The 20,672-nt window shown below is 44.0% G+C and overlaps 1 long non-coding RNA gene across 5 annotated transcripts in view; it reads right to left on the bottom strand.

The window, feature by feature from the left end:
- The window catches only part of LOC103890802 (uncharacterized), a 234,787-nt gene that overhangs the window by 67,593 nt on the left and 146,522 nt on the right, over positions 1-20,672 (bottom strand). For 3 of the 5 annotated variants that reach the window (XR_010140548.1, XR_010140547.1, XR_010140549.1), the window contains exons 3-4: positions 13,262-13,482; positions 13,003-13,157 (exon numbers count right to left, since the gene is read on the bottom strand). This is a non-coding gene — a long non-coding RNA (uncharacterized LOC103890802). The remainder of the gene's footprint in view (positions 1-13,002; positions 13,158-13,261; positions 13,483-20,672) is intronic. The other 2 variants (XR_010140550.1, XR_010140551.1) reach the window with 2 other exon arrangements.

Raw genomic sequence — 20,672 nt, 5'->3', positions numbered from 1 at the left:
AGATAGGAGTTTTAAGACTGAAGATAAGATTTTGGCAGCTTCCCAAGGAAACTGTTGCCAAGTCACTTACCCTGGTCCCTTATTAGAATTGTACTTGATCCACCACTTCAGAAGTTCTCCCCATCATTGGCTTTGAAAAATATGATGGGTTTTGACCTTTTGTGACCTTAATCATCTTGTCAATATCCAAATGGTGAGTATTTATCATGTCTTATCTTTATGGAATGTTCAGTATGAGTTCATTTTTCAGCTCTTATTCTAAGTGAGACCTAGTCTGGTGTATTTAAGTCTAAAGCCTTAGGTTGATTTGGGTCACTGAAACATTGTAACATTTCTTTCTCATCAGCCATTAAGATCCATAATATTGGTGGGACACAGTGGTTCACATTTGTAATCCCAGCATTTTGGGAGGACGATGGGGGCAATTCACTTGAGGTCAGGAGTTTGAGACCAGCCTGGCCAACATGGTGAAACCCTGTCTCTACTAAAAATACAAAAATTAGCCGGGTGTGGTAGCACAAGCCTATAATCCCAGCTTCTCGGGAGGCTGAGGCAGGAGAATTGCTTGAACCCAGGATGCGGAGGTTGCAGTGAGCCAAGATCGCGCCACTGCACTCCAGCCTGGGAAACAGAGTGAGATTCCATCTCAAAAAAAAAAAAAAAGATCCATAATATTGAAATAAAGATGCCAGCAAAAACCCAATAACCATTCTTCATCTGCCTTTGTGTGTAGGAAGCTGGGACAGCACAACTCCGATGGTATCTTTCATGCCTTTAGGGGCCCAGAGCTGCCTATCTCTTCCACCTTGCTCTTTACAGGTAGACCTGATTAAATAGTGCAACATTGAAAACAGTAAGCAGAACATTGCTCAACAAAATTGAGGAACCCAGCAAGAGGATCTCTTTAGGATACATTTCCTTTTAAACTTGACTTTGAGTGCATTATTCAGATTAAAGATGAGGACCACTCGACTATGACCATTATGAAGCTTTGCTACCACCTGTCTTATAATTTCAGCACAGTGGTTCTCTAAGTATGGTTCCCAGACTGGCAGCACCACCTGGGAACTTAGAAGAAATTCAAAGTCTCTGACCCTGAACCAGAGCAACTGAATAAGAAACTCTAAGAGTAGGGCCCAGAAGGCCACCCACAGCCCTCGTGGTTCCGACACTGCTGAAGTTGGATGACCGCTGCAGTGGCACCCCCATCAAGCAACTGAGTCTTTATTTCCTTTCACCGGCAGTCGGCAGATGGAAGCTTCTGGTGAAGTTCCCTGAATTTTAAGATTACTAATTTTTGAAGACGATACCTGCAGGAATAAGGACATACTGGCACAGTTTTGTCATGCTCAGAAATAACCTATCCCAAGAGCGATATTATACATACGTGCTAGGGTTGAAGACAGAGGTATTTGTTCAATCAAGTCACAGCACAGGGACTTAACTGAGAAAAATGACACTCTAACCGATCAGATTACAACCTACATCAAGGAGTCCTGAAATTGGGAAATTGTGTAGGAAGAGAGGGAAGGGGGAGAAAGAAATTCTATGTTAAAGACTAAAAACTCTGGACACCAGAAATGTTGAGTTTGTTCTGCACAGGGACCCTCAGCTGTCCCCATCTGCTTTGTATCCGATGAATTCCACTATGAATTCTTGATTTTCAGCCTTGGTTGGGTGACAAGGTCCCCCATCCTCCAGAGAAGCTCTTTCAAGTGGCCTTGATTTGCCTAAAACTCATCACCCCATCACCTGGCCCTTTACCCTAAGAAAATAACCCTGCCCCAATTCAAAGAGAAAATGTCATCAGATCAGTAATCCCTCAGATTCCTCCCACAAAATATACAGATTTAACCTGTAAGTACATTCACCTTTTCTTCTCCCTCCCTATTAAAATGAAGCAGGTGCCCTCCCCCCTCATCTGAGGTTACCTCACCTCCACTCTGGAGCCCACCCTTCTGCATCCAGTCCCTCTCATGATGATCTCCCTCTCCTTTTCCTTCACCGTCTCCTTCTATACAGGCTCATTCTCAACCACAGAGAAATGTGCTCAAATCCCTCTTATTTTAAACAAAGAGCAGCTGGGCACAGTAACACACACCTGTAATCCCAACACTTTGGAAGGCCCAGGTGGGCAGATTGCTTGAGCCCAGGAGTTCAAGACCAGCCTGGGCAACGTGGCGAACCTCCATCTCCACAAACAAACAAAAAATGGTCAAGCACGGTGGCTCACTCCTGTAATCCCAGCACTTTGGGAGGCCAAAGTGGGTGGAGTTTGAGAACAGCCTGGCCAACATGGTGAAACCCCATCTCTACTAAAAATACAAAACTAGCCGGGCCTGATGGAGTGTGCCTGTAATCCCAGCTACCTGGGAGGCTGAGGTGGAAGGACTGCTTGAGCCTGGGAGGTCAAGGCTGCAGTAAGTTGTGATCACACCACTGCACTCCAGCCTGGGCAATAGAGCAAGACCCTGTCTCAAAAACAAACAAACAAAAAAGCATACTGAAACCCCATTTTTCCTTACCTACTCTTATCCCTCCAACTACTTGGTATTCTAGTATGAATCCTAGGCAGTTTCCATGTTAAAAGAGAGGATTCACAAGGTTTTACCAGGAAATGCCTTTATTCTCTGCACCCCCTCATTTCAACCTGTCCTGTGGAATTTGTTCCTGCCCTCCTCCGGAAGGGAGACTGGGTACAACCATAGTTGTAAGAATATACAAGAGTAGTCTTCTTTTTGCCATTGGTGTACTGATTCCTCTGTCTTAATCAAAATTCTGAACTTTACTTAAAGCTTCTCCCCGCTCTCGGCTTTGCCTTGGAGGCCTTGGAGTGGGCAGGGGTCTCTTGTCTCTGTTTCTAAGCTTCATGCTTCTGTACTGCCCCCTCCTCACAAATCCTCCTCTGGCTCCTTCTGGGAGAAAGCAAAGGCCAGGGAAGGTCTGATTTGGCAGCCAGTGCCTCCACCTTCTAATAGTGCTCTCTTGTCTTGAGGACCGTCAAAACTGACTATTTTTCCTGGAGTACATTTAAGAGACGTTCTGCGTAACTGTGGATCTCTCAAAAACAGCTCCCTGCTTCCCGTGTTTAGCCATTTACAACTCCCTATTAACTCTGTTTCTGATGGTCCAGTCAACACAAACTCTCTCCCTGGTCGGGTCTCTGGCTCTCCAGGTGGCCCTTTTAGGTAAAGTCCACTTAAACATGACTCCAGACATTTATGTCCAAGTCTGGGGGACTAGAAACCCTAAATGACCCAGCCCCAATTTCAGAAAAGGAAAATAAATGAAACTGGATAAATATGAAACAAAAGAAAATAACATTTTAGTGAATCAACATGCCGGCAATAAAGTGAGGCATCTATCTTACTCTGAAACTTGGAAGCAGGAGTTTCCAGTTTCAAAGTAAGATACTGAGCCTGGAAACTATGGAAAGTAAGGAAGATCCAAAGCAGCCTCCACCCAAAACTAAGTACTGAACTCTGATGATCTTATGTTTCCATTTGAGAGCTACAGGGGCATGAGAAACAGAAAATTAAGCCCACCCAAGGTGGAGAGACTGCCCCACCAAGTGAAGCCTAGAACGTCTATAGCCTTAGTATAAGGGTAAGTAGGAAACAGACTAGCAAAGAAGGGGAAAGAAAGAACATGCCTATCTTGAGACGTCTTAACTACAATCCCCACTCATATGGGTTTTCAGCCAATACACACTATGTCTGTGTTTGGAAAAAACAGACAACTTAAATTGGTCTCAAGCTGGTCATGCCCCAGGCGACTTCTAGAAGAAATCTCATATACAGGTGCTCCTCGACTTACCATGAGGTTACCTCCTGATAAACTCATTGTAAGTTGAAAATATCTTAGGTCTAAAATGCATTTAATACGACTAGCCTACCAAACATCAGAGCTTGGCCTAGTCACCTTCGGTGTGCTCAGAATTTACATTAGCCTGCAGCTGGGCAACAAACAACACAGCTCACTGTCACTTATCAGTTGTTTGCCCTTACGATCATGATCTCCTGGCTGACTGCCTAGCATCTCAAAAGAGGATCATGCAGTTTTCCGTGAATGCATATCACTTTTGCACCACAGTAAAGTCAAAAAATTGTTAAGTCAAACCATCATAAGTCAGGGACCATCTGTACTCTCAAAAGGAACCCAACCTCAACTCAATCTCAAAGAATTTCAACAGATAAAGTCTCAAGAAACAGAAATACAGAAGGAAACAAGGAACAAGAGCCAGGAACATGAGCAAGTAGCAGCAGAACATGCAGACACACCCACACATGTTGCAGATTGGGTGCTTTGGAAGCAGCCACAGGGTCAGACCTTGGAATACAGTGTTTATTAGGGTCAGCAACTGTGAAAGGGAGGAGGAAAAGGAGAAGTTGAACTGTAATATAGCTCTAACAAACCCTTGTTCAACCCAGTGGGTGAAAATATCATCCATGAGAGGTGCCCCACACCAGGCCAAAATGGCCAGTCTTGATACCCTCAATCTGTCCTCAGATGCAGGCTATTTTGAATAGGGCATGGCCATAGGCAAGGCAGCTCCCTGCAGATGGAGGCTGCCTGCTGAGCTCATTTCTCCCCACAGCTGGGCATAGACATCTGGGCATCAACTCTTTCCTTGATGTGGAATATAGGTGGCACATCTCTGTGTCAGATAGGTAGATGATAGATAGATAGATAGATAGATAGATAGATAGATAGATAGATAGATAATAGATAGACAGATTAGATGTCAGAGAGACCAAGATTTTCAATATGGAACCTATCAAATAGAATATAAAATAAGTTTTTTTTATTTTTGAAGACAGGGTATCGCTGTCACTCAGGCTGGAATGCAATGGCACAATTCCAGCTCACTGCAGTCTCAAGCTCCCCAGCTCTAGCAATCCTCCCACCTCAGTCTCCCGAGACTGGGACTACAGGTGCACACCCGCCATGCCTGGCTTTTATATATATATATATAGTAGAGATGGGGGGTCTCACTACATTACCCAGGCTTATCTCAAACTCCTGACCTCAAGCTGTCCTCTCGCCTTGGCCTTCCAAAGTTCTGGGATTATAGATGTGAGCCACTGTGCCTGGCCAAGTATTTTAAGGTTTTAATAAATATTTCATTCCTTTAGAGTTTTGAAAATAAACGAGCACATTTGTGAGAAGAACCAAACTTGTAAAGTAGAACTTCTAGAAATGAAAATTATAATATTCAGATTTAAAAATTTATTAGACGTGTTAAACAGCAGATTAAGCACAACCAAAGAAACAATTACTAAACTAGAAAATAGGCATGAAGAAATCATTCAAAATGCAGGCCAGAGAAACAAAGAAATGGAAGAGAGAATAAGAAGATGTAATATATGTTTAGAGTTCAGTAGAAGATACGAGAGAGAATGAAGAAGAGGTGATATTCAACACAATAATGACTGAGAGATTTCCAGATTTGTTGAAAGACTCAAACTGTCAGAGCCAGGAAGCCCAATAAATTCCCTGTGGGTTAAATAAAATAAATCCAAAGGTAGATGCATTATTAAAAACAACAACAACAACCAAAGAACATCAAAGACAAGCAGGTTTTCAATGCAAGCCAGAGAGAAAAGACAACAACCTTCAAGGGAAGGAGTTACATTAAAGGTTGATTTCTTATCAACAATAATCAAAGCCAAAAGAGAGTAGAATATTTTTTTCAGTTTGCGAAATTTTTTCAGTTACTGTCATCCTGGAACTCCATACCAAGTCAAATTATTTTTTCAAGAAGGAAGAATAAATAATAACCTTTTCAGACAAACAAAACCTGAGAGAGCCTCCCCCAACAGACTCTTATAAGCAGAAATTCTTGTAATTTCTGCTTGTAAGGTATTTGGCAATCCTAAAATTAAAAACATACTTTCACCAAAAAACATACTGGAGAAAATGAGAAAACAAGGCAAAGAGTGAAAGAAGATACTTGTAATACATATAACCCACAAAGTCTAATATCAATGATATGTACAGGGATGATCGGGTTTGGCTGTGTCCCACCCAAATCTCATCTTGAATTCCCACGTGTGTGGGAGGGACTCAGTGAAAGGTAATTGAATCATGGGGGCAGGTCTTTCCCGTGCTGTTCTTGTGATAGTGAGTAAGTCTCACGAGATCTGATGGTTATTATAAAGGGGAGTTTTCCTGCACAAGCCCTCTTCTCTTGTCTGCCACCATGTGAGCCGTGCCATTCACCACCTGCCACGATTGTGAGGCTTCCCCAGCCATATGGAACTGTGAGTTCTCCATTAAACCTCCTTCCCTTGTAAACTGGCCAGTCTCAGGTATGTCTTTATCAGCAGTGTGAAAACGGACTAATATAAGGGATCTTTCTAATAATGAATAAGAATATGACAACTCAATAGAAAAATGGCAACCAACTCAAACAGGCATTTCATGCAAAAGGAAATTCAAATGGCCGATAAACTTATTTTTAGATGCCCAAATTTATTAGTAATCCAAGAGATGCAAACTAAAATCATAATAAGATACCGTTACATTAGGATGTCAGAAACTCTGAAGTTTGATAAACCAAATGTTGGCTGGGACGTGAAGCAACTGGGACTTCCATACACTGCTGTTGGGAGCAGAAGCCAAGAAGAGGTTGTTATGGAAGATAAGAATAGAGTGATCGCTTCAATTGGGACGGCCTTTCTAAGAAAATTTTAGCTGAGATTGAAGAATCAGAAGGAGTTCGTTAGATCAAGCTTTTCCAGCATAGAAAAATTTGTGGACAGTCGGGCGTGGGGTCTCAAGCCTGTAATCCCAGCAGTTTGGGAGGCCGAGGCGGGTGGATCACCCGAGGTCAGACGTTCAAGACCAGCCTGGCCAACATAGTGCAACCCCGTTTCTACTAAAAATACAAAAATTAGCCGGGCATGGTGGCAGACACCTGTAATCCCAGCTACCCTGGAAGCTGAGGCAGGAGAATCGCTTGAACCCAGGAAGCAGAGGTTGCAGTGAGCCGAGATCACGCCACTGCACCCCAGCCTGGGCAACAGAGTGAGGCTCCATCTCGAACAAAGAGAAAAATTTGTGGAAAAGCCTGAATGGTAAAGGGCTTGGCATGTCTAAGGAAGAGAAAGACAGCCAGTGTTGTAGGACAGAGGAGAAAGGGGTGTGTGTCCAGAACAGCCCAGGATTAGGTTAAAGTAGCAGGCATTATTCATGTTTTTCAGGTTATTCTAAGGATTTTGATTATCATCCTAAGACCTACGGGAAGCTATTCAAGGGTTTAACGAGCAATATTTGCATTTTTCAAAGATCACTCTGGCTAATAAGGAAAATGGGTTGGGTACGTGTGTGTAATAATGGACACAGGGAAATCACCCAGGAGCCTTTTGCAATAACCCAGGTGATGAAGAATGACAGCATAGTCTAGGGGGAAGTGGGCAGATCGTGGATAGTTAGGAAGTAAAATCAACAGACCTTAGTGATGGTTTAGGTATGGTGGTGAGGACTACAACTGATGTCTGGGGCCTGGCTTGCAAAACCAGTTTCATTGTGGTGCTATTCATTCGGATAGAAAACCCCAGAAGACGACAAATTTGAATGTGGGGCAGAGAGAGATTAGTTCAGCTTTGCACATACTGATTTTGAGGTGCTTATTTTGCCTCCAGGTGGACAGATAAAAGATCCGATGGTGCACTAGACCCGCTCACACTGGTTTGCATCTCTTCCAATTCTGTGTTCAGTCATATCATGTCAGTAGCTTGATGTCAGCCACAGTGAGAATATATGCACCTGGAAATTGGTAAATGTGACAATTCATGGTGTATTATTTCTTCCCCTTTGGAGAATTGGTTGTTAAACATTGACCAACACACCACTCTTTGGACTGCAGAGGAGAAGTCTGGTGTCGAGATATAAAACTGGGAAGTCATTGGAAGGCAGCTGGAGGTTCTCAGCTGTGCTTCATTAAGCAGCAACTCATTTTTCACAGAGAGCTGAAAGTCTTAGTGGGGAATTGCTTACGCCATCCACATAAAACTGCCTCGTATAGATACATGAATGGCTGGCAGACTCTTCAGACAGGTTGGGGATAATTTTATATAAGAAAATGAATAAAAAAGAAATATTTGTCAAAGAAATGCAACTCTCCCATTTTTGGCCTCGCTGATGTGGCAAGGAATGTGAAAAAAAAGTGTTAAGGTTTACTCGCATGTTCCATTGACTGCCTTTGGGACCATTTGCACTTGCTTCCTTAGGAGCTCTGTGGCCTGATGCCAGCCCTGTGTACACACCAACACCAGGTGGCAGGCCTTGTGCACACCTACCCCACCTGACCTCACATCCAGGCATAAGCAAGAAGACACAAGCAAAGAGCCCTGCCAACAGCCTCGTTTCCACCCACAGAACCATGCACTTCCAGGCCGCACATGGAAGCAGAGCTTAAGAAAATATCGTGGCTAAGGTGTCTGACAACTGGAGCAGACGTGTAGCTATTACTGTTCAAAGAAGGGCTTCCAGGGCTGCAAAGCAGTAGTAGTGCGTGGTTCTGGGAGCAGCGGCCCTGCCCCTAGGAGGTCTTGGTACACTTCCAGAGATAACAGCTCTAATGATGGTGGTGGGAGCACCTTCCTCCGGGTTAGGACTTTACACTTTTCCAAGTATTTTCACATGCAGTTTCTCATTTCTTTTTTACGACAGCTCGATGGAGTTGAAAGCACAAGTGTCACTATCTTCCCCTGCTTTACAAATGAAGTAACTAAGGTTCAGAAAGAGTAGTTGTGACTGTACAATTCCAGCTCCTTCAAATTAACATGGACCACCCAGCAACGCTGTGCTGGGACTGGGTAACATTCACTCAAAGTCTTTCCCATTTATCTTCTCTCCAATGTCTTATTGTTGGCATCTCCGGTTTCCTAACCTCCCTCCCTTCCCTACTCTCCCACCAATTTGAATTCCAGGAAATGGTGTACATACTTGCACATATAATGGAATATACAATTCTATATGTGATTGTATCTGTTAGTAATAGTATATATTTTGCCTTCTGAAACATCTGAACAGGCTGCTTATTTATAAAGACAAAAGTGGAAATCCAAGCAGTATCCATCATATATATGTTAATATGTATGTTATAAAAATGTTTTTTAAAAGAACTTTCATCTGGTTATAAAATTAATACATATGTTTATATTATAAAACTTGGAACAAAATGTTTTTGTGATTATAAAATGATATACTAGTTGATATTATAAAGTTTGGAAAATCAGGAATAAACTATTATCCATAATTAATATCCAAACAAAAATATTTGGTGAGATGGAAATCTCCTTAGAGCAAGTATGTAGACTACCAAGATAGTGATTTTTTTTTTTTTTTTTGAGACAGAGTCTTGCTCTGTCACCCAGGCTGGAGTGCAATGGCACCATCTTGGCTCACTGCAACCTCTGCCTCCCAGGTTCAAGCAATTCTCCTGCCTCACTTTCCAGAGTAGCTGGGATTACAGGCACCTGCCACCACGCCTGGCTACTTTTTTGTATTTTTAGTAGAGACAGGGTTTCCCCATGTTGGCCAGGCTGGTCTTGAACTCCTGACCTCAGGTGATCCACCTGCCTCAGCCTCCCAAAGTGCTAAGGATTATGGGCATGAGCCACCACACCCAGCCAATGGTGATTATTTTAAAAGCACACTTATTTGAGTACAGGCATACCTTGGAGATATTGTGAGTTCAGTTTCAGACTACTGCAAAAAAAAAAAAAAAAAAAAAAAAAAAGGGAATCACACAAACTTTTGGTTTCCTAGTGCATATAAAATTATGTTCACACTATACAGTAGTCTATTAAGTAGGCAATAGCATTATGTCTAAATGAGCAATGTACATACCTTAATTAAAAAGTACTTATTGCTTTAAAAATGCTAACAATCAGCAAGTCATCACCCTTTTGCTTGCACGTCTTGCCTCACTGTTAATGGCTGCTAACTGATCAGAGTGGTGGTTGCTGAAGGTTGGGGTGGTTGTGCTATTTCTTTAGGACAATGAAGTTTGATGCATCTATGACTTTTCCTTTCACAAAAGATTTCTCTGTAGCCTCCAATGCTGTTTGATAGCATTTACCCAGAGTAGAACTTTCAAAACTGGAATCAGTCTTCTCAAAGCCTGCTACTACTTTATCAAGCAAGTTCAAGTAATACTCTAAATCCTTTGCTGTCATTTCAACAATGTTCACAGCACCTTCAGCAGAAGTAGGTTCCACCTCAAGGAACTGCTTTCTTTGCTCATCCACAGAAGCAGCCCCTCATCCATCTAAGCTTTATCATGAGATGGCAGCAGTTCAGTCACATCTTCAGCCTTCACTTGTAATTCTAATGCTCTTGCTATTTTTATCACATTTACAGTGATTTTCTCCACTGAAGCCTTGAACCCCTCTGAGTCATCCAAGAGGGTTGGAATCAACTTCCTCCAAACTTCTGAACATCCTTCCAGGAATCACAAATGTTCTTAATGGCATCTAGATGATAAATCCCTTCCAGAGGTTTTCAATTAACTTTGCCCAGATCCATCAGAGGAATCACTGTCTAGGGCAACTATAGCCTTAGAAAGTGTATTTCTGAAATAATAAGACTGAAAGTCGAAATTAGTCCTTGACCAACAGGTTGCAGAATGGATCGTTGTATTAGCATGAACATAACATTCGTCTCCATCTTCATCAGAGCTCTTGGGTGACTAGGTGCATTGTTAGTGAATAGTAATATTTTGAAAGGAATCTTTTTTTTTTTTTAAATCTGGGCAGTAGGTCTCAACAGAGGGCTTAAAATATTCAGTAAACCATGCTGTAAACAGATGTGCTGTCACCCAGACTTTGATGTTTCACCGATAGAGCACAGGCAGAGTAGACTAAGCATCATTCATAGGGACTCTAGCATTTCAGGAATGGGAAAGGAGCACTGACTTCAACTTAAAGTCACCAGTTGCATTAGCCCCTAACAAAAGAGTCAGTCTGCCCCTTGAAGCTTGGAAGCCAGGCATTGACTTCTCTTTTCTAGCTATGAAAGTCCTAGATGACATCTTTTTCCAATGCAAGGCTGATTTATCCACCTTGGAAATCTGTTGTTTAGTGTAACCACCTTCATCAGTGATCTGAGCTACATCTTCTGGACAATTTGCTGGAGCTTCTCCATCAGCACTTGCTGCTTCACCTTGGACTTTTATGTTGTGAAGATGGCTTCTTTCCTTAAACCTCATGATCCAATCTCTGATAGCTTCAGACTTTTCTTTTGCAGCTTCCTTAGCTCTGTCAGCCTTCACAGATGATATAGTTTGGATGTTTGTCCCCTTAAAATATCATGTTAACATATGATTCCCAATGTTGGAGGTGGGGCCTGGTGGGCGGTGATTGGGTCATGGCGGGTGGATCCCTCATGTCTTGGTGCTGTCCTCGCGATAGTGAGTGAGTTCTGGTTGTTTAAAAGTGTGTGGCAGTCCCCACTCCCTCTCTTGCTCCCATTGTCACTGTGTGATATGCCTGCTTCCCCTTTACCTTCTCCCATAATCAAAAGCTCCTTCAGGCCCTCACCAGAAGCAAGTGTCAGCACCATACTTCTTATACAGCCTGCAGAACCAGGAGCCAATTAGACCTCTTTTCTTTATAAATCACCCAGCCTCAGGTATTTCTTTATAGCAACACAAGAACAGTCTTACTCAATAGAATTGAAGAGAGTTGGGGCCTTGCTCTGGATTAGGCTTTGGCTTATGGGAATGTGGTGGCTGGTTTGATCTTCTATTCAGACCACTCAAACTTTCTCCCTATCAGCACTAAGGCTGTTTTGTTTTCTTATCATTCATGTGTTCACTAGAGTAGGACTTTTAATTTTTCAAGAACTTTTTCCTTGCATTCACAACTTGGCTTGTTTGACACAAGAGGCCTAGCTAGCTTTCAACCTGTCTGGGCTTTCAACATGCCTTCCTCACACTCTTAATAATTTCTAGCTTTTAATTTAAAATTAGAGACATGCAACTTTTCCTTTCACTGGAACACTTAGCAACCATTTTAGGCTTAATGATTGGCCTAATTTCAATATTATTGTGTCTTGGGGAATAGGGAGGCTTCAAGAGAGGGAGAGAAATGAAGGAGACGCTGGTCAGTGGAGCAGTCAGAACACACACAACATTTATCAATTAAGTTTGCCATCTTATATGGGCATGGTTCATGAAACCCCAAAACAACTACAATAGTAATATCAAAGACCACAGATCACCACAACAGACATAATAGTCATAAAAACGTTCAAAACATTGTAAGAATTACCAAAATGTGACACAGAGACACAAAGTGAGCACATGCTGTTGGAAAAATAGTGCTGATAGACTGGCTCAACACAGGGTTGTCACAAACCTTCAATTTGTAAAAAAAATACAATATCTGTGAAGTGCAATAAAGCCGCAATAAAACAAGGTGTGCCTAAATACAAATGATGGTATTTACACATATAATGAATATTCCTGTGTATGCCTGTTCATGTATATCTATTTTTAGTCAATCTCATCCTATGGAATCCCTTTAATCCCCACTTCTATTCCCAATTCTAGGACTTAGATAGAGTCCTAAGGAGTAGCTGTGGAAGCATCAGATACACAGTGACTATGGTAGCCTGTCTCTTGTGTAGTTCCCTGCCAGCAGCCATGTGAGGGCACCATCCTGAAGTCAGGTCCTCCAGCCCCAGTCAGGCCTTCAGATGACCACAGCCCCCAATGCTATGATGACAATATCACGAGAGATCCTGAGCCAGAACCATCCAGCTAAACAGCTCTTCAACTTCTGATCCACAGAAACTATGAATTAATAAACTTGTATTGTTGGTTTAAGCCCAATATTTGGAGTAATTTATTATGCAGATAACAAATATACTGGCTTTAAACCAGACAATATAACCTAAACCCACTCTCTATCACTTACTGGATAATGGCCTTGGGAATCACACTTTATCTCTTATTTATAAATTATTTAAAATGGAAATAATATTACCTACCTCAAAGCATTGCTTTAAAGAGTAAATGTGATCATATAGCACAGGGTCAGCATTCCTTGGGTGACTAATTCATTTCAGTTTCTCATTTTTAGCACTGGAAGTGCAGCATCTGGAGAAGCCCCTCAATCCTGGGAAGACTGGGATAGTTGCTTATCCTAGTATTCATTGAAAATTGGATGAAGGTGAAAGGTGTCAGTGGCATATAGAAAAGCAAGAAAGCCTAGAAACACCAGATGAACTTACCCCATGCCCTACTTACCTACACATGAAGAGATGTACTGGCTATAGATTGTATCATCATATCTGCGAGACCTGGATTCCCAGGTCTTGGGAATACAATGAGGTTGCTTCTTAGACATTCTGCAGTGCCTCTGGAGACTCCTGGTCTGCTGAGGAGCTCTGCTGCCTCCATCACTCTGGTCTTGCAGTGGAGACTCCAGGTATTGCCATGACCATGCTTCCTGAAGAATGAGACAGGGCCTGCACCGGAAACAATGCCAGTCTAGAACATTGTATCAGACACTGCTGAAGGATTTGGGGGCACTGACAGGGAAGTGCACCTCAACCAGTGCTAGAAATGGCTACTCTTACACTCAAACCTGACCTTGGAGGCCCTTACCAGGCAGGCTCCCTCGCCAGCCTTCAGTCAGCCTCCGGGGACCCCTAAGATCTCCCAGCCCCTTAGAGTCCACATGCTATGGGACACACCTCCCTCCATTCTGCCTGGAGGTCTCACCTCCAGACCTCCTTGCACTCTGCGCATCTCCACCAACCCACTCCACACAAGACTGGTGCCTTCTTGTCCTTCAGGTCTACGCTGAGCCACTGCTTCCTCTTAGAATGTTCCCCAAGACCCAGGGATGGGTCCTGAGCCTTGTCCTGGAGGTGGTGCATCGCAGGCCATGGCATGGGTGCCCCTTTGCTTGTCTTCCTCCACTACCACCTGCCAGCAGCCTGCTTGAGCTCAGGACTGTCCTTGTTCACCCTTCTTTCCTCAGTGTCACCACGGTGCCTGCCACATAATAGATGCTCAATAAATAACTGCCAGTTAAATGAATAAATGCCTTTCATTCCACTTTGTTCAATTTTCCAAAGACTGACAGGTGGGAAGAGTCAAATGCTCCTTCTGCTCCTTCAAGGCCACAGTTTGCTCTGGCTAATGAGCCAGCCACGGGAAGAAGGAGCAAGGACTGGAGCACTCATCCTCGCACAGGATGCACAGCGGTGCACAGCAACAGCACTTCAGCATCCAGGAGTGCCTGTCACAAAGCAAGGGCAGGAGTGGTCATGGCTCTTAAAGGATGTCAGCGGATGTAGCTCTCTGGCTACACTGCTCACTTAGGAAATCAGGGATAAAAGTAACAAGCCCTGAATGAGTTTTCTTGCTTTTGCAAAACAATATGACACAGACCTGGACTGGGCCATTTGGTAAACTCCAGTGCTGATGGACTCCTGTGACAGGGAGCTTCAGCCTGCAACGACTGAACTGCCCACCCGCAGGTGCAAGCACAGGTAGTGGGTAGTCTGGTGACACGCCAGGGGATGATGCTCAGGCAGTACAGAGGCAGCTAGCCTCGGGGCCGTGCCGGGAAGCATGAGTGAGCGAGACCATGGCGGCCTGGGCTCCTTGCCAGGGGCTCCTACTTCATGCATCATGCATCTCGTTGGAGAGAAGGAGAATGTCTTCCAGGAATCCCGGTCACCTCAACATCTGGTTTAGTGCTTTTTCCTCCAGCCCAAATAAAGTGACTTGCTACTTTCAAAATCAGGTCCAAGTAAACAGAGGGGAAGGGTGTTTTCACAAACAGACTTTGTTCCATCTGGTAAACAAGAGAAAAAAAGGGTTGGAGGGCAAAGTGAAGCCTTGCAAAGGGCAGCAGAATGGAGTGGGCAGCCTGCGGGATATTTGTGGTGAGTGCAACATGCTGAAATCTAGGCTCTGAGACAGCTTGTCTGCTGGGCTGCTGAACAGGGAGGGAAGAAACTGCATGCTAATGAGCTATTTGCTACGACATGGCTGCTATGGGGAGGTAAGCACTATCCCGTATGTGATTCTCCAAGACAGCACTGTGACCGACACACATAAATTGTCAGGCTGAACAGCTGCAGCCGCCCTTGGGGTTGAGGGAAGGGCTCTTGTAACATTAATTGAATGCCCTTATGCTTTTACATGTTTTATTTAATGCAATCCTTGCAACAAAGCTGTGAAGAGGAATTATCATCCCTGCTTTATGAATTAGACTAAGCAACTTAAGTGCACACAACTAGTAAATTCAGAACCATGATCCGAACCTGGAGCTCCTACCATCGTTCTGTAGTGCGAGGTGCCACCTTCAGACTATGGCTTCTGCATTACTGTCTTAGACACTTTCCACACAAGGGCTGAGTAACTTTGTTTTCTAGTTTAATGGTGATTTCAATAGGTCCATAGCCAATCACAGCAAGCTATTGATGAGAACATTCTCAGTAAGCATAAACCCCTGGGCCAACCACTCTGTTTCACATTTGCAACCCTGCCTCCTACTACATTGGGATTTAGCACATTTTCCACAAGGTGGAGCATTGAGGTAACTACATAAAACTCACACTCACTTATGCTTTTTTTTTTTTTTTTCGAATTTGAAAATCCAAATTCCCCATCTGCTCACAAAGTCTTGTCTGGAATTAACCAGACAGAGTGATAGCCTTACATTATAGAGTGGGTGCACAGTTAAGGAAGTGAATTGAATTTACAGTGGTAACCTTTGCTTGCCAGGAAAGTCATCCAACTGGGGTTGGAAAACCAATCCTCAAATCTTGAGTATTAATTGGACCTTTGGCCAAAGCAATCACTCTATCAGCCAATTAAGGTCCTTGGAGCAAGAGCATACTGTCATTCAGAGCCAACACAGACAGCTTAAGCCCTGGTCACAGACCATTTCTTTCCCTCTGCTGCCAAATCCATGCCTTTGCCCCTTTGTCTCCAGTGACTTGAGTTTCCCTTCTTCAGTCTGCGAGCAAAATTAGAGGGCTTTAGAGCTCTCCAGGACCCAGTTACCTATGAGTATTTTAAAAAGAAGCCACAGCTAATCTATTGAAATTTGTAAAGTTTGTGAATTTTCAGCGAGGGTCATCAAGGAGTTTGTTTCCTTCTGGAAAGAGACAAAGAGAAGTGGGGAACCAAGAGGAGTGGGAATTTGGAGACCAGCTGATGGGATGGAATTGCGTGGAAGACATGCCAACTTCTCACCATCTTTCTTTCCAGTATGAAAAGGAACATGTATTCAACACCTGCACTCTGTTACTGTTTTCAGCATCATATTGACTAGTATGTTCCAATGGCGCTCATGTTTCCAATGAGTGTGAACCATCGCTCACTGGAAAGACACATATAGACACTCTGGTGTCCATGGGTATAGGTTGGGATCCAGGCTCTGTCACTCTCTAGTTATAAAATTCTGGACAAGAAACTTACACTCTCAAAGCTTCCATGCCGTCTACCTTAGGTTGCCAAAAGGTTTACATGAAAATTATTTCACACAGTTAACACATAGTATGTACTCAATACATGTTAGTCACTGTTGTTATTGTTCTCTGCTGGCCATTTTTCCACATCCTCTCTCACTCAGTTAGAGACTCCTCTCCATTTTTTAAAAAAGTATAAAATTGGACATTTCTGTGAGCCCCAAATCTGGATATTTTCTAACTTAGACCAGTGGCAAGCTTGTACTAGTAGGATGCATGGGACCAAGCCAAGCTCTCCAGAGAGTCTCTGGTGAATTACAATGTGGACACTAAGCCCCACATATAGGAAGCAGAAAGTCTTTTTTGATATATGACCAGGAAAATGGAGAATTGAGGCAATCGCAATAAAGTTTTGACTCACTTGAGATATCCCAATCATTGAGGAAAAAAAAGTATTCTGTGGACTTAATTATCTGAAAAACTGTTTCAAGCTTCCAGGGAATCCTGTAGACAGTGAAATGATTGACATGACTTCCCCACAGCACATGATTTGTATGGCCACCCACAAAAGCAAGAATAACCAGTCGATGAAAGACTGAATTGGTAAAAAGCTAGAGGAACATTCCCCAACCAAGAGTTATCAGCTCCCAGGGCTCCCTGGAGCAAGAAGTCACCAACTGACAGAGTGGCCATACTGCAGGATGGTGTGGTTTGGCCGCCTGGATCAAAACCAAGTGTGACGCTCAAAAGCACAGAAAGATTTCATCTTGACTTTTCTAACATTATTCCTGACAGTTATCTGAGATTTGGGACCGTTGGTTTTATCTAAGAATAATTGAGTAGCTACACAATGACAATTCATGGAGTAGTCTTAGAATTCTTCACTTCCAAGATAAACATGAAGAGGCTTATGGAAAAAAAAATATTTCCTGTCCATTTCACCTACATTTCTTGACTTCCTACCTGCTTTGTGAGATATCCCTCATATTCACACTTCTCAACATTGCTCCCTTCTCCCCATTGGCCCTGACAATTAAACAATAATGATGGCACAGTGTCCTTTCAAACACATTTTTATTGAGGTCCCACTGTCTAAGTGAAGTGGGTGTGCCGGAGGGACTTGGTTGAAACTGCACATTGGAGAGCATGTCAGTGCTGATAAGCTCCCAGTGCCTCATGACAAAGCAATGAGTTTACCATCAGGTCCAAGTAATGTGAGAGAAACGTTCAGGACCTTAGCAGAAAAGAGAGAAAATTATCTTCAAGGCAAAGAGACCCATGAGAGCAGACTTCAATATGTAAAATCAATCAAAAGGAATACATGTGCCAAGCTTGTTCCTGGGCTCCAGGTGATCCAGCCACCGCCTGCAACATGCAGTCTTACAACGTTGATGCCCGTTCTGCTGCCAGACCAGGATCTTTCCAACACTAGCTATACCCCAGTGGATACTTTCAGCTGAACCCTGCAGCCCTTCCACATAGGCTACACCCAGCACTAGGTACAGTCTGTGTGGCATCTGTGGCCTCATGCCCAGATACATAGGGCAGGACATTAATTCAGAGGGCCTAAAACTTACAACCATAGCTTTTAAAGACTGCTATTTTAAAATGTGTTGCATTTACAAGTTGAAAACTCAGGAATTCCTTCAAAAGCATGGAAATAACAGCACTAATGAAAATATCTAATGAAATAATACAACTGTTACTCAACTGTACCCACTGCTATCAACATCCTCGGTGAGGCACTTGAAACGTGAAGTTGATTGGAAGGACTGTTTAGTGCTACCTGTCCTGAGCACCAACGGGTCAAGCCAGTGCTCTTGCTTCCCTCCTGCTGAGGGCACTGGCCTGGGTCCTGGGTGCCAGAACTGGGAAGGCGGGCAAAGGGGAATGATTATCATCTCCATAGCTGCCCTTCCCAGCACCGGGTGCCAAGAGCTTTACATCCATTCACTCATTTAATCCCATCAACAACTCTATAATAGAGTGGGCACTTCTGTGCCATTCTACAAATGAGGATTTGGAGACTCAAAGAGCCTCAGAGTAACCTGCCCCTGTTACACAGTTAGTGTGTTATGGATTGGGGTCTAGAATCCAAGTGAGGGCTGTTGGGTCACAAAACACCTATCTCCATGTTTAGATCAATGTTCTCAAACTTGAATGTGCATTCAGGTCATCAGGGGAGTCTTGTCAAGATACAGATTCTGATCCTGTGGGTCTGGGCTGAGGTCTGAGCCTCAGCATTTCTGACAAGCTCCCAGGAGATACAGAGGTTGCAGGTCTTAGACCACACTTGGAGGAGCCAGATCCAGTGTTGCACCCCCTCTTCTATGTCCATGAAATGTCCACAAGTGAGAGAGGGCAGAGTACAGAAAAAAGGAGAAGCAGGAAGAAGACCAGTTTTCTCCTTCTGCAAAATGTTGTTCTGTCCCCTAATGCAGGGGTCTGCAACCCCTGGGCTGAAGACTGGTACCAATCCATTGCCTGTTAGGAACCAGGCCACACAGCAGGAGGTGAGCGGTGGACAAGCACTACCGTCTGAGCTCCTGTCAGATCAGCAGCAGCATTAGATTCTCACAGGAACTCAAACCCTATTGTGAACTGTGGATGGGAGGGATTCTCCTTATGAGAATCTAATGCCTGATGATCTGAGGTGGAACAGTTCAATCCTGAAACCAATCAGTGGAAAAACTGCTTCCACAAAACCAGTCCCCACGGCCAAAAAGTTTAGGGACTGCTGCCCTAATGTATACCTGACAATTAAGAAACCCACAGCCAATAGCTTTGCTCCCATGAAAGCTCTTAACTAGCAACTAAATTCAGTTTCCATGTATCTGTCAGAGATCTTTTCTGGAATACTTGGGCCTCAACAGACTGGCCCAATTTTGCACTTTAGGAAATCAGCCTCCAGGAGTAAGAACTGGTCCAACTCCCTTCCCCAAGATGAAACCTGAGGACACAGTGATAGTCACAACTGGGTCAGCCCAAAAGCTTGCATGTGGTCTGCCACACACACACTGTGAGAAAGCGAATGCTGCTTCCTTTAAGGACACCTCAAGGGCATCCAAGGGCATCCACGACAGCCTGATATGAGCCTTTCAGCTCATGACTTTCACCTGGGATTGGTGCTCATTTCTCAGTGGCACTTCCTCCCCCGTGGAGCTTTCTGGGGACACTTCATGGAAGATGCATTTTATTTTCACGGAGAGCATTGGGGTGAGTCTTGAGAGTGAGGTTAGGACTCTCAAGAGGGACGTGGCAGGGACGTCTGGTAGCAGCTGAAACTTCAGCCCCACACACAGGACCAGAAGTAACTCGGAGCACAGCCATATACCAGGCCCGCCAGGAGCCAACACCGCCCCTCCTGCCCTCCTTTCCTGCATTTGGTTCCCTCCCTCTCTGTGGGCATCCTCCCTCTTCCCTACACCCAGAACGTGGAACTGGGAAGTGCCTGGCACAGACCCCACACCCTCGTCCTTGGCATGAGCTCACCCTTCTTAAAGAAAACATGCAGTCCAGTGACTGCCACTAAAAAGCATGGTGAAGATTGGGCAAGAGACCTGATGTTTTCATCCTGAGTTTCTTCAGCCTGTTGCTGGAAACTTTAGGGAGTGATTCTTCCATGAAATCATCATCCATTCACTCAGCAAATACTGAGGACCTACTAGGCAGGAGGTATTGTGCTAGGCCTGGGGCTGTGGAGATGAGTGTAACACAGTCCGTGGGCCTAAAGAACTTAGTGTGTAGAGGGGGACAAACAAGGAGTAAACAGTGATGGCGCAATCTCGTAAGTGCCGTGAGAAAGGCATGCTCAGAGCAGAGAGAAGCTGGACAAGAGGGCACCCAGAGTCACCGAGCACTCACTCTGTGCCAGACACTTTACATCAATTTCTTCGATGCTTCCCAATATTGTTCACATCACTGCTCATCTGGAAAATGAGAATAGCCCTGAGACCAAACGAGGTAAGTTCAGGAGGCCTCTCTTAGCTGGAGGCCCCCTGCCCCAGCTCCAGCCCATCTCAGCAATCCTAACCCATCGTCAGGTATGCTACTGTCCCATACAGCCAGGGAGGGATGAGTTACGTTACACCATCAACTTCTCACAACTCTAAAAATGGTGAAAGAAGGCTGCATGAGTGTAAGCAGCTAGTTCAAGCTGTCCCCACTCAAGAGAAATGAGATTGAGATGCCGAACCAGGCTTGCTCCACAGTCACAGAGTTCCCTG

Source organism: Pongo abelii, chromosome 5 (genome assembly GCF_028885655.2).
Source record: "Pongo abelii isolate AG06213 chromosome 5, NHGRI_mPonAbe1-v2.0_pri, whole genome shotgun sequence".
Taxonomy (NCBI): domain Eukaryota; kingdom Metazoa; phylum Chordata; class Mammalia; order Primates; family Hominidae; genus Pongo; species Pongo abelii.
The sequence above is the reverse complement of the archived record's forward strand: the minus strand, read 5'-3'. Positions and strand labels throughout refer to the sequence as shown.